Consider the following 13,381-nt stretch of genomic DNA (forward strand, 5'->3'; position numbering starts at 1 on the left):
AGGTATCACGAAGCTGTAGGCTGGGCAGGACAGCACTCGACCCCAGAGCCAGGGAAAGGCGTGGAACCCCGGGAATGGGTGTGAGCAAGGGCCTGGAGGATAAATTGAGTCTTTGGACTACACCTGGACATTTTGTTACCCTGGAAGGGTTTTGAAGTAACCGCTTCTCAGCCAGAGGGCTGAATGATGTGCAAAAACAGACGGCGTGCCCGGGCAGTGGAGACAAAAAACCCTGCAGCATTGCCCCTTGACACAAGGGGGCGCCTTGAGGGTGCATGCACGTCATTACACCTGCCTGTGCAGGGGATTAAGGAGGCGCAAGGTGGCCCTAACTCTACTGAGCTTGCTACCTGAATTGTGGGTAGTGGCGCGGGAGGAAAAGCAACCCCTTCAGGGCCACCTGCAGCACGTTGGGGTCAAGTGTGGGCAAAGGTAGATAATGTCAATAAATTGTAGGGTCAATTGCTTGGCCTTGCTTTGGTATGAAATATATTCGAGAGTCCAAATAACCAATATGAGTCTGGTTTATTGCTAACAGTCAATAATAGTACCGTACACGAAGACAGGGCCAATACGATAAGTTACCGGGAAGCCGTCATGTGCAGCATTGTTAAATACACCTAACACAGAAGATGTGCTCCCAACGTTACCCGCCCCCCCCCCCCCCCACCAGCCATCTGCTTATACCCAACCTGTTTACAAGTAATAGGTACTGTTTGCATCATCTGAAACTAGATTGAACCAATCAGCTTTAAGGTACCAGGGTGTACCCCTTATCTCTTTGTTCTGAACACATGCATTCCATGTACTAAGAGGGCATGAAGGCATCTCCTAGGTTTTGTACCAGGGTAGAATCCTCATATGTCTTCCCTTTTTCCTTTGAGACATTCTAGTACTGGTCTGTGAGTGTAACTGTCTACCTGTTGCTATGGTAAAACGCCCGTATGTTCTGCTCCTGACAGTTTTCCTATCTACTTAAGCCAAAACTTACTTCAGCTAATGCCAGGTGTTATGGGATACTTAGTGTAAGTGAACAGGATTATAAAAAGGCATGGGCCAATTTAAGCCATATATTGGTATTGTGTGGTGTGAATGATACATATATATGAGCCCAGCATATACTGGTCATCAGCAAGGAGGGGGCTGGCCTCCCCAGCATGCCAGCAGCTGCTCTGGCACACCAGGGATGTAATCTGTGCCAGGTATAAGGTTGGCACAGAGTACTCCCCCCACCTCCCTACTCTTGGCGCATGGTGACTCTGACGGGCTCCTGGTCTGTGTGCTGCCCTCGCTCTGGGCAAACCTGCAATTTACCCCATTGTGTTCTGGCAGAGACCTGCAAGATTCACTCTAGCCTCACAGACGAATAGTTTGCTAGATGACAAGCTTATGGAGAAATCAAAAAGCAGGGAAATGCTTCACCATCTCCTTGTATTTTTATTAAAGAAACCAAACATAAAGGGCCCGATTCTTGTTTACACCAAGGCCCTTTCACACTGCTCTGGCAAAGTAAAGGTGCCTTAGAATGGACACAAATGTAATTTATGCAAATTGCAAGCCCCTTTATACTGCCAGAGTGGTGCCCAGGGGCCTATGCGTAAATGAGAATCAGGCTCAATATAGACCACAAGGTGAAATATAGCACTGCTGTGAAACATTGCTCTTGTATAGCTCTTGGCATGGGGAAGATGAGGGTATGCTACCCAGCGGCAAAGGCAAGGAGCTCTGGGCAGTCGGGAGAGTGAGCCTGTGAGCTGGTTTGTTTTGGAGTTTGCTGGCTGTATGCTGCATGGAAGGAATGCAAGCAGTGACTTTTGCCAAGTCTGGGTGATCCTGCTTAGACTGGAAGTTCTGAAATAAGCCCCAAAGCCCAGAGATGCAACCAGCACCTCTTGCAAACTGACTGTCCCTAGTCCCGCTCTGGCCCTGTGGGGTGTTGTAAGGATAAACGCTGAGATCTAGTGATGCAAAGCGCTATAGAAGAGTTAGGGATGATGATGATGATGATTGTGCTAAGCTCCCATCTCGAGCCTGGACCAATGCTGGTTGATGTTCAGCTGCTGGCTAGTAGAGTCAGTGCTGTCTGTGACTTGACAAAGGATGAGGCCCCGGAACTGGCACATGTAATATGGTTCAGTGACCCAGTTGGACTGTAGTTCCCACCCATGGTATATCACTCAGCAGGAGAGGTGATAGAGCTGTGCTCTTTGCCTCCAGCGCAGGAGGTCTCCTAGTCCAAAGCTAGATTGGATTCGGTCCATCCATCATGTGTGTGAGTCCTGAGACAGGGCTGGGGTGAAGGCTGCACACCTCTCTACAATCCTACAAGCTTTAGCTAGCTAGAAGGTTGCTCACGGTGATGGATCGGCTCAGCATTTCATGGCTTCATGACAATCACTCTGGCGGTGGCTTGGAGGCAGTTTATAATGGATTTGTGTCCTCCACTAGCAATAGAGTGACTCTCAAAGCCACCTCTACCGGTTTTGCTCTCACAGATCCCTGTAGTTGGTCATCATGATGTTACAGAATGATCTGCAACAGGTGAACCAAGCAGGGAGCTGGCCAGTGGCAGAAAAGTCTCCGGTTGAGTCAGACCAACTGCAGCACAGAACCTCTTCAGAGTCTTCTGTGGGGCAATGCACAATGTGACGAACTAGCTCCTTTCCCCCACCCTACAGTCCCTGAGCAGCTGTGCAGCAGAATCACTCCAGATGGTGAACAGCTCGGCTATTCTGCATTGCCCCCTCTCCCCCCCAGTTACAGTTGAGTGCTTCTCACTGGGTAGAATGTCCCTGTGACTTCGTTGATAAAGTCAGGTAACTTTGCTGAGCTGCCTGGCGCCGTGGAGGCAGAATAGTATGGAGGGGGCCAGTGCCGCTCACAGAGGCCACAACTAATACTTTGGGCCAGATTCTCTGCCCTGTTCTGCTGACACAGTGCAAAGGGAGGAGATGCCACCTTCAAGTCCCCTGCTTGGGATTCCCCCAACATGGGGAAGTCCCCAGTCGATGCAGACCCGGTGTAGCTGGCTCCTATGTCTTCCTATAGTCCCTTGTGCAGGAGGAGGTGAGGATGTCAGGGAAGTAGTTGCAGCATGCTGTGCTCTGTCTATTCCATTTAGCTCTCTAGGGAGACCACTGCCAGCTGGCACAAGTTAGAGCAACTCCCAGGCTGCTCTAACCCAGTGTGGCGCAGAGAAGCAGGGAGCTGTAACTGAGTGTCACCTCTCAGGTTCTCTTCCTCCTTCCCCCCACTCCTGAGCTGCAATTGTGACTCAGGAAGGAGAGCTATTGATGTAAGATTGAGGGCTGGATAAGGACAAGATGGGTGAGGCTCAGTCTGAGTAAGAAAGAGTTCGGAGGTAGGTTGTAGGAAGCAACTGGAAAAGCAAAAAGTATACAGGCACCCTGATGGAGGGAGTGCAGCCATTAATTTCAGCGCACATGATCAGTTCTACGAGATCCTGCACTGCTCAGGTAGCAGAAGTGGCCAAGAGCAACATCGACGTCCGTGGGACTACTCACATCCTTACAGTTAAGCATGTGCTTAGGTGCTTTACTGAACTGGCGCCTAAGATAGGTGCTATAAAGTCAACATGGAAAAAAAAATGACTCACCAATCAGCCAGTCACACAACACGGTCTGATAGAGTAGTTCAGCAGAGAGCTAAATCAATTGGGGTTTGGTGCTACCATATTTGCCTGATTACGTTGTGTATCAAATGAATCACTGTATTATCATTACTTACAGTCACGCAAAATACACTACCATTCCTGCAACTAATTCTGCACTGAAGCTGCAAAACACAGCCTATCATGATTGATTTGCACAATACATTGAACACAGGTAGTGTGAACTCAGGAATGCACTGGGAACTTTAGTGTCCTTAGATGTAATCTTCTTACTAATTGTTTTCATTTTCACCAATATTTCTGTTGCATTATGACTAGTGAATGATCTGAGAGCTCTCTAGTGGCCAAAGCAATACCTCTAAATGCTCAAGGTCTGATTTTCAGAGATCAACCCAGCCTCTGCTGGCTCTGAAAATCAGGTGCTTGATTACTGGCCTTAACTGGAGGCTAGAACCACACAAAACCCCTTTTTCACAAAGGTAGTTAGGCCTAAAAACCAGGCAAGCCCCACTTTACAGAGCTCCAATGCTAGCACATGAACGGCAAAAGCAATGGGATATTTTAAAGGAAGCTGTTCTGGGGATTAAATGGAAGTGGGATATTAAATGGAAGACAACAGTGCACCTGGAAGGAGGCAATCGGCTGCATTCTGAATCACATGCCACTGACCTGACCATTCTGCAGAGAAAATGAAATTGACCCTGATCAGTGAGGGTTTTGCCACGGATTGCCAGGGGAGCAGCAGCAGGCCCAGAGATGGTGGAATTTGGAACTGAAGGGGAAGATTCTCTTAACAGTAGACGCCAGCAGAGGATCTGCCCCGGCTAGTACATCCTCATTTCTTCTCTGTCCTGGCTGAGGATTTTTGGCACTAGCTTTTCCTTTCTGGGTGGCAGATCAGTCCAGCCGAAGTGCCCATTAGGATCAGACCAGAAGGGAGCTTGAGGAACCAGGGAAAGCAGATCCATTCAAGGTGTCTCCTGATCAGTCCATAATCAAAGTCCTTTCCCCCAAGCTAACAGGAAAGGCCTCCTGTGGGGGCACGGGGCCCCATGCAGCTGCCCCTCTCCTCCAGCCATATGGCTCAGGGGAAAGACCCTGTCTGTGACTGGAGCAGCCGGGAGTGCAGAACACCGATGCTGCCGTCAGAGTGTTCACACTTGGCGCTTTTTGGCTGTTGACTCAATCCCTCTGCCCTTGTCTCACAGTCTCTTCACTGCACCTCCCTTCATATCCTGCCCTTCCTGCCCTCCAGCTAGTGTCCCCAGTCCCTGGCTAAGTAACCCTGTCCCCCCCCCCAAAGAAAAATGGTGATATTAGCATGCCGTCTGCAGCGATCGCATTGATCACGCTAGCTGTTAGAGCTCTTTATCCAACCCGGTGTCTGTCTTGTCTGTCTCGACTGTAGCTCTTTGGGGCAGGGACTGGCACCCACTGTGCGTCTGAACAGTGCCTGGCATAATAGGACCCTATTCTGGATGGATCCCTAGGCATGACCATAATAACATGAGTGATCATTAAAAATAATACCAACGCTTTTATGCCAAGCCTGGCCTCTTGTGGCTCCTCATGCTGGAAGCTGGAGACGTAAAATACCATGGACCCAGGGTAGGACTTTCAAAGTCCAAGGGAGTTAGATGCCCAAATCCCTTTACACTCCCTTACACTCCTGTGAAAGTCGCAGCCCACAGTCACTCTCAGGGTAAGCAGTTGCAATTCCCGTATGAAGTTGCTGTTGTCCCAGTGCTTTACCTTTAGTAAATAGAATAAAACATGAAACTTCTCCTTGGGTATTTTACTTTCCCTGCATCTCATGAGTCTGGAGAAATCCCTGGCTGCTGCACAATGACCCAGAACAATATTTCACCGAGCGTCAAAGGACAACTTCAAAAGTGATCCTAGGTATAAAATAAGTTAAATGAATTCTGTTGTGGGCAATCATTTCCCTATGGACTGCCTCCTCCCCATCATCTCCCCTTTGAGTCAGCTCCTTCACACCACTCAGGCAGTGCAAAAGAGCTGGAATCCGTTTGGAACTGGCCAGCAGCGAATTTCCCATCCTCACCCCATGTGGTAAGCTCTCACTTGGTGTAAAGCCATGTAGCTAGCTCCTTTGTACACCGCCCCTCCTCACCCCTGCATGGTGAGCATGTCGGAGAGGAAGGGCTGGAAAATGGGGCAGAGGGCACCAAACCTCTGTTGACATATGGCCCTTTAGACACCATACCTAGCTGGTGGAAGTTAGAGCAGCCCCATGGCTGCTCTAACTCATACTAGACCCAGTGCAAATCATGCCATGGAGACAAGGAGCTGTAACCAGCTCTGTACTAATATCTACTTCCTTGTACTGGGTGGGTCTTGGTACAGGAGAGAATCAGCCCTCAAGAACTGTGAACACAACTGATTTCAGAATGGCAAAACCATGAAATACCCCCGTTTTACGTCACAAGATGGTGCTCTGGTCTCAGGAGTCATTAGCCGGAAGTTTGTTGTTCCTACTGCACACACCGAATATTTCAGTTTGAAGGAGCGGCAGATCATCCCTTGAGAATGGAAGAGAAGGCAAGGGCACAATGGCCTTTGCAAAGTTATTAGCTATTCTGCCCTAGATTAGTTTTTACTGACACCATCTTTTTAAGACCATCAGCTAGTTTCAGTCCCATCAATAGTTAAAACAAGTATCCCCTCTGCCTTGGTCCATAACCCTGGCTGGGCATCTAAGAGGTACAGAACATTTCCAGTCCTGTGGGATAAGAGACCTGCACAAGGTGGGTTTTGAAAGAGCCGGGTGGGCTGAGGATATAGAAAAGGAAAGTAAATCAACCATCTGCTTAGAGATGAGAAGCCCATAGGGATTGGTGGGGAATGGCAAGGTGGGAAGGGGGTATCCTTTGGGGTTAGGGGCTTTGTAGGGGGCAGGGATGGTGGAGTGACCTAGTTGTGTATTTTTTGAAGTTGAGGATCTAGGCTGGGATTTTCAAAAGAGCCCGAGGAAGGCACCCAAATCCCATTGGAACTCAGTGAGAGTCAGGAATCGAGTTTTCAACAAGGCAAAAGGTTACATCTGGAGCTTTCTTCTTCTTTTCACTACCCTCAACTAGTAACTGTCCTCAAGAAAAATCCACCTCCACATTTGTAGCAAAAAGAGCATGAGCCATTCTGCTATGTGCTCTAGACATTCTCATACCTGTGTTGTGTTCAAAGGGATCCTCGAGCTAGGATGAAGCAATAGAACATTCTTAATGTTTCTAACCTGCTGAGAGGAAGGAGGGCCCAGTGGGTAGGATGCTACCCTGTGAAGCGAGAGACTTGCATCTAACTCCCTGCTCTGCCATAGACTTCTTGGGAGACCTTGGGCTAGTCAGGTAGACCCTTGGACCTCAGTTTCCCATCTGTATAATAGGGATAATAGCACTGTCCTACCTCACGGGGATGTTGAGAGGATGCATACATTAAAGACTGTGAAGCAATCCAATATTACGGTAATGGGTAGATAAATGCAAGTCTGGAGTTTTAGCACATGAAGCACTAGTTTCCCTTTTCATGGAGTAAAGAGAATTTCAGGTGCAACTCACTCCTGTGCAAAGGAGCCCATGCAGCACGGACGTAAGTCATACTTATGCCCTATTTTGAGGTTTGAAGTGAGACTTAAATTGTGCAGAGGCCTGGAGCTGGCCCTCTGCATTTCACTCTGACTCATTGTGCAAAACCCCCAGAACATTTCACCTAGGTGATGTATCCAAAATGTAATGAACCGTACAGGAGAGAAGCAAGGGATGCAAGCCCGTGATCAGACATACAGGATGCTGTCCAGCGTGGGCCGCCTTCTAATTCCAGTTCTCTTTTTATCCTTCTAGCCACTAAAAATGTTTCTGTGTATTCAAGGCCCACTACAATCCAAACTCTGGGCCAAAGTCTGACCTCAGTTACACCAGTGTAAATCCAGACTGATTCCACTGAAATCAATGGAGTTACTTTGGATTTACGCCAACGTAACTGAAATCAGATTCTGGCCCAGGAGGTCTTAGCAGTGGGTGTGCAACCTATACTTAAAATGACAAAACTGCAACCTGCACCCACTATGGAAGCCAAGAACAGTTTCAAAGTACACACGGTTCTGGCATTGATCTCTAGCAATTCAGGACAGGCTTTTCTTTACTGTAAAGAATGGTGTCTTTCTAGAGAATAATACATAGCCCTTTTCACCAGCAGATCTTAGAGTGCTTTTAAAGGTCAGTTTCATTAGCGCCGTTTTACAGATGGGGGAAACTGAGGCACGGATCAAGGAAGTGATTTCTCAAGGTCACCCAGCAGGTCAATGGCAGAGTAGGGAATAGAAACCAGGTCTCCTGAGTTTCGGCCCAGTGCTCTATCCACTAGGCCAAAAGGAAATGAGATAACTTAGCTCCAATATCAGTTTTTGAAATTGAACTTTCAGTTACTTTCCATTTAGAGGTTGATCCCTTTGTAACTTTTGATTTGGGGGATGCTATGACCTCTATCAATGGAGGTTTTATCACTCTCCTTTAGCCTCATACTAGCCACTGGCTCTTCGGTCTTTGTAAGCTTTTACAGCCATTTGTGTACATGTCAAAAATAATCTTCACTGAGACTTTTTACACCCCAAGCAAACTGATGAACCAATATCCCTGGAGTCGGAACAAAACAAACTCCTGTATTCAAGCACCCAAAGTTGTTATAATATTATAATAGAATAGTGCCAGTCAGAGATCAGGGCCCCATTGTGCTAGGTACTATATATACATGTAATGAAAAGATAGCGCCTGCCCCAAAGAACTTACAGTCAGAGGTTCTGATCCTGCAATTCATTGTATGTGGATATGTGCTGACCTCATGTAGAAGCCTTTGAAGTGAACGGGATTCTGTGTGGTCACTGCACTGCAATGAATTTTAGTATCAGGATGTAAAAATATGACAAGAGAACAGGAGGATTTAGCAAAGGGGAGCACAGGGCATCAGTGATTAGCCTAAGAACCAACAGTCACAAGAGCACATTAGCCATTTGCATAGGCGCACGGTCCATGTTTGAAATGCACCTGCAAATCTGAAAGTATTTTCAAAAACGAACAGACAGGATTTCCACGGCCCAAAAGCAAGGCACTTTATTGTCAGGTAGGAGTTTGGGTAAGGCATGGAACATGCAGCCCAGAACATTGTGAAATACTTTATAGTGAGAGTCTATAAAAGCAAGGTTTAAAGGGAGGAAATGAGTCAGTGCCTTGGAGGATGGGAGGGAGAGAGTTATACTAGCTAAGGTATATACAGTAAGCAAGCATCCCCACCTGAACTGCAAAAAGACAGGGAAAGGGGTGGAACCCTCCAGAGACATTTAAGTCAATGGGAGTCTTTCTGAAAACAGACTAAGGGGGGATATGATAGAGGTATATAAAATCATGAGTGGTGTGGAGAAAGTGACTAAGGAAAAGTTATTTACTTGTTCCCATAATATAAGAACTAGGGGCCACCAAATGAAATTAATGGGCAGCAGGTTTAAAACAAATAAAAGGAAGTTCTTCTTCACAGAGCGCACAGTCAACTTGTGGAACTCCTTGCCTGAGGAGGTTGTGAAGGCTAGGACTATAACAGGGTTTAAAAGAGAACTAGATAAATTCATGGAGGTTAATTCCATTAAAGGCTATTAGCCAGGATGAGTAAGGAATGGTGTCCCTAACCTCTGTTTGTCAGAGGGTGGAGATGGATGGCAGAAGAGAGATCACTTGATCATTACCTGTTAGGTTCACTCCCTCTGGGGCACCTGGCATTGGCCACTGTCGGTAGACAGGATACTGGGCTGGATGGACCTTTGGTCTGACCCAGTACGGCCATTCTTATGTTCACTGGGCTTTGGAGCAGATTTTGCCTGACCAGAAAGTCCCAACAGCTGGAATTAAAGCCAAAGTATCATAGAATGGAGTCAAAGTAGTGAGTCCATTGATGTTATAAGCTGCATTTTGACACAAAAGCCTTTTTACTTCCTGAAGAAAGCACCTTTCTGTCTGAAATGTCTAGAGCTCTTTCTCAGATAAGAATGTAAGAATGGTCATAGTAGGTCAAACCAATGGTCCATCTAGTACAATATCCTGTCTACTGACAGTGGCCACTGCCATATGCTTCAGAATGAACAGAACAGGGCAATTACTGAATGATCCATCCCCTGTCATCCAGTCCCAGCTTGGGGCAGCAAAAATGGTAGAGCCGGCTCTGCGGCGCAGCAGGGGGTGCGTGCTCAAAATTTTTTTACTGATAGGGGTGCGCAATCAAAAGTTTGGAGACCACTGCTCTAGGGGGTTCATGGCCCCTCTGATCAACTCCTCCCCCTCCCTCCCACCACCTCCTGCACACCCGTGGAACAGCTCTTCCGCGGTGTGCAGGATGCACTGGGAGGGAGGGGGAGAAGCGGGGATGGGGCATGCTCGGGGGAGGGGGTGGAAAGACGAGGGGAAGAGGAGGAGCAGGGGTGGAGCGGGGACAGAAAGAGGTGGGGGTAGGTGTAGGGCCTTGGGGGAAGGGGTGGAGCGGGGGCAGGGCCTGGAGCTGAGCAGAGGACTTGGGGGGAGGGGTCTCCGCGAAAAATTTTAAATCAAAATGGGGGTCCTCGGGTTGCTAAAGTTTGATAACCGGTGGTATATCTCATGCCTTTAGCCACCTGAAAAGCATACCCATTGCCTATTAGGATGCACATACTAGAGTGGTTTATTGCTATTTTGCATTTCATTTTTTAACAAAACATTGACAAAACAGTTTATGGGCTTCTACTAGCATGTAGTGAGAAACAGTCCCTATGAAAAGATAAGCGAAAGTAATAAGGAAGGGTTACGCATACCTTCTCTCTACTGTTTGAACTAGATAGGTTGTTTATTTTTTTTCAGGTTCCTTGGGTTACTTGGGCCCCTTCTTCCCAAATGCAATACCCCCAGAAGCTCTGTTGCCCCTTCTGCAGCACTTTGTTGCCCAGAAGCCAGCTTCAACTCATTTTCTTTTATAAAAGTTAAGTACAGAATATGGAACCAGCCCCTGTTTGGCTTTTACAGTAGAGAGTGAGATCAAAGGTCTAAAAGAGCCACAAACTGATACCAGGTATTTGATGGGGAGGGGAAGACAGTTTGAAACTATCACTTTTTCTCCTTCCCCACCCCAGCTACCTCACTTCAGCCCCAACCCCAAATGGTGTCTTAATATCTCTGTGCGCCCCTTTCCCCGTAACACAATGGCCATAGTGATTGTCTCGGTCCGATCCAGCATCCATCAAAGTCATTAACTCCTACTGACTTCAATGGGCATCGGATCAGATTCTCTGTGTAGTTCATGAGAAGGTGCCAGCTGTGCACCACTGGCCAATCAGAATGTTTATTTGACCTCTGCCCCATCCAGGCTGGGGTGCTTATTGGGTGCACTAGCACTGGGGAAATGCAGCTTACGTTGCCCGCCAAGCTCTTGCAGGGAAGAAATGGCCTTTAGATCAGTGTTTAAGATGAGTTTAATTTAGGGACCTGAGTAAAGGCTCCCAGTTGAGTTTCTAAAGAATAATAAAGAGGCAAGGAGTGGAGTGGCAGGAGGAATAGGTAGGCAGAAGGAGAAAGAAGGATTTTATTTTGGGAGTCTAGAAAGATATGGATTTTTCACTCAAAGAGCAGTCAGGTAAATTGGCAAACCTTCTAAGTCTCACTTGTTGTAGGGCTGTATTTTTGTAAAAGTCGTATGTATGTATCGTTAGTTCTTAACAGAGAAGCTTTCACCATTTTCAAAAGTACTAAAATGATCTTAGGCCTGGTTTACACTTCATTTTGCTGGCATAACTATGTCAGTTAGGAGTTTGAATGAAAAAAATCACCCCCCAACCAATATGCTAGCGAAGGCCCTAACATAGTTGCAGTTATTCTGGCAAAAAAGCCCCTTTGCTGGTATAATTTATTTCATTTGGGGAACTGGTATAAACTATACTGGCTAAAAAGCATTCTTTTGCCAGTAAAAGCTCCATTCACTCAGGGAGGGTTTGCCAATATAGCTGTACTGTATAACTGTTCTGGCAAATCCTTTCTAGTGTAGACAAGGCCTTACACTGGTATACTGCATCTACCCTGGGGCTTTTACCAGCATATCTATGTTGGTAAAAGAATCAGACCCCCTGAATGACATGTAGCTATGACAGTAATACATTAAGTGTAGCCCAAGCCTTAGCAGTAGGACTTTTCTTACACTACCTGTGGCAAAAAACTGTGAGTTGGCATGATATATTATCTTAGACCCTGATCCTGCAAATGTTTAAGCAGATGCTTAACTATTAATTAATTAATTAATTAAGATATCCCATCTCCTAGAACTGGAAGGGACCTTGAAAGGTCATCATGTCCAGCCCCCTGCCTTCACTAGCAGGACCAAGTACTGATTTTGCCCCAGATCCCTAAGTGGCCCCCTCAAGGATTGAACTCACAACTGTGGGTTTAGCAGGCTAATGCCCAAACCACTGAGCTATCCCTCCCCCCATAACATAAAACATAACATTACATTATGCTTGTGAGTAATTACAGGATTCTGCAGGCACAGGGGTCCACCCATGTGTATGATCACACAGGACTGGGACTCTAAGGGAATGATTTTCCTATTGGTGGTGCTCCTGGATTGAGAGGAGCCTCTGCACTTGGGCCAGAAATATCAGCCATAGTCTTTTGATCCATTAGCAGTATAATACTACAGTATTTTTACAATTTTTTTTTTATCATTTTTCAACTAAGCTTGTGCTCGGGTTATAGAAATCCTTCTTTCTTCCTTGCACAGAAACGCTAGGGAAATCAGAGTTTCCTTGAGATTGACGTTTCAGACACAACCTTACCAGCAGCACACTACAGTAAAAAGGGAAAGGCAGTTTCTCTAAGCCTTTTCTCAGAAACACCTTTCTGCCATCTCTCACTTCTCCTGTCTCAAAAACAAACCCCGTGTTGTTTTGGAAACCTGAAACAAAAATGACTCAGACTGAGTCTGACTCATACACAGTGGAGCTACTGCTTCTTCTGCAGCTGCCAAGTCACCTCTGGGAAGAAATACACAGGGTTTCCCTACAGCACACAGCGAATCTGGTGGATTGAACCAATAGGGGGGTGGTTTGCTATAATCGCACCAAAGTAGGTAAAAATGAGGGCTCCTTCCCACATCTTTTCACTGATGATCCTCCTCCTCCTCCGCTTCCCCCACCTCTCTCCTCCCCTTCTCTCCTTGCCTCACACTCCCTGCTCGTCTCACTCCGTGCCTGCTTCCATCCTGCCTCCCCTCCCGCCCCTGCCTGCTTCCACCCTGCCTGCTTCCACCCTGCCTCCCCCCTCTCCTGCCTGCTTCCTTCCCTGCCTCCCATCAGTCCCATCTCTTCTTCCACCCCGCCTCCCCTCCCGCCCCTGCCTCCCCCTTCCCTGCCCTACCTGCTTTCACCCTGCCTTCCCCTTCCCTGCCCTGCCTGCTCCCACCCCTGCCTCCCATCAGTCCCATCTCTTCTTCCACCCCGCCTCCCCTCCCACCCCTGCCTCCCCCTTCCCTGCCCTACCTGCTTCCACCCTGCCTCCCCTCCCACCCCTGCCTACCCTCCCCTGACTGCTTCCACCCTGCCTCCCCTCCCGCCCCTGCCTCCTTCCACCCTGCCTGCTTCCACCCTGCCTCCCCCCTCTCCTGCCTGCTTCCTTCCCTGCCTCCCATCAGTCCCATCTCTTCTTCCACCCCGCCTCCCCTCCCACCCCTGCCTCC

The sequence above is a fragment of the Chrysemys picta genome, chromosome 3, assembly GCF_011386835.1.
Source record: "Chrysemys picta bellii isolate R12L10 chromosome 3, ASM1138683v2, whole genome shotgun sequence".
Classification (NCBI taxonomy): Eukaryota; Metazoa; Chordata; order Testudines; family Emydidae; genus Chrysemys; species Chrysemys picta.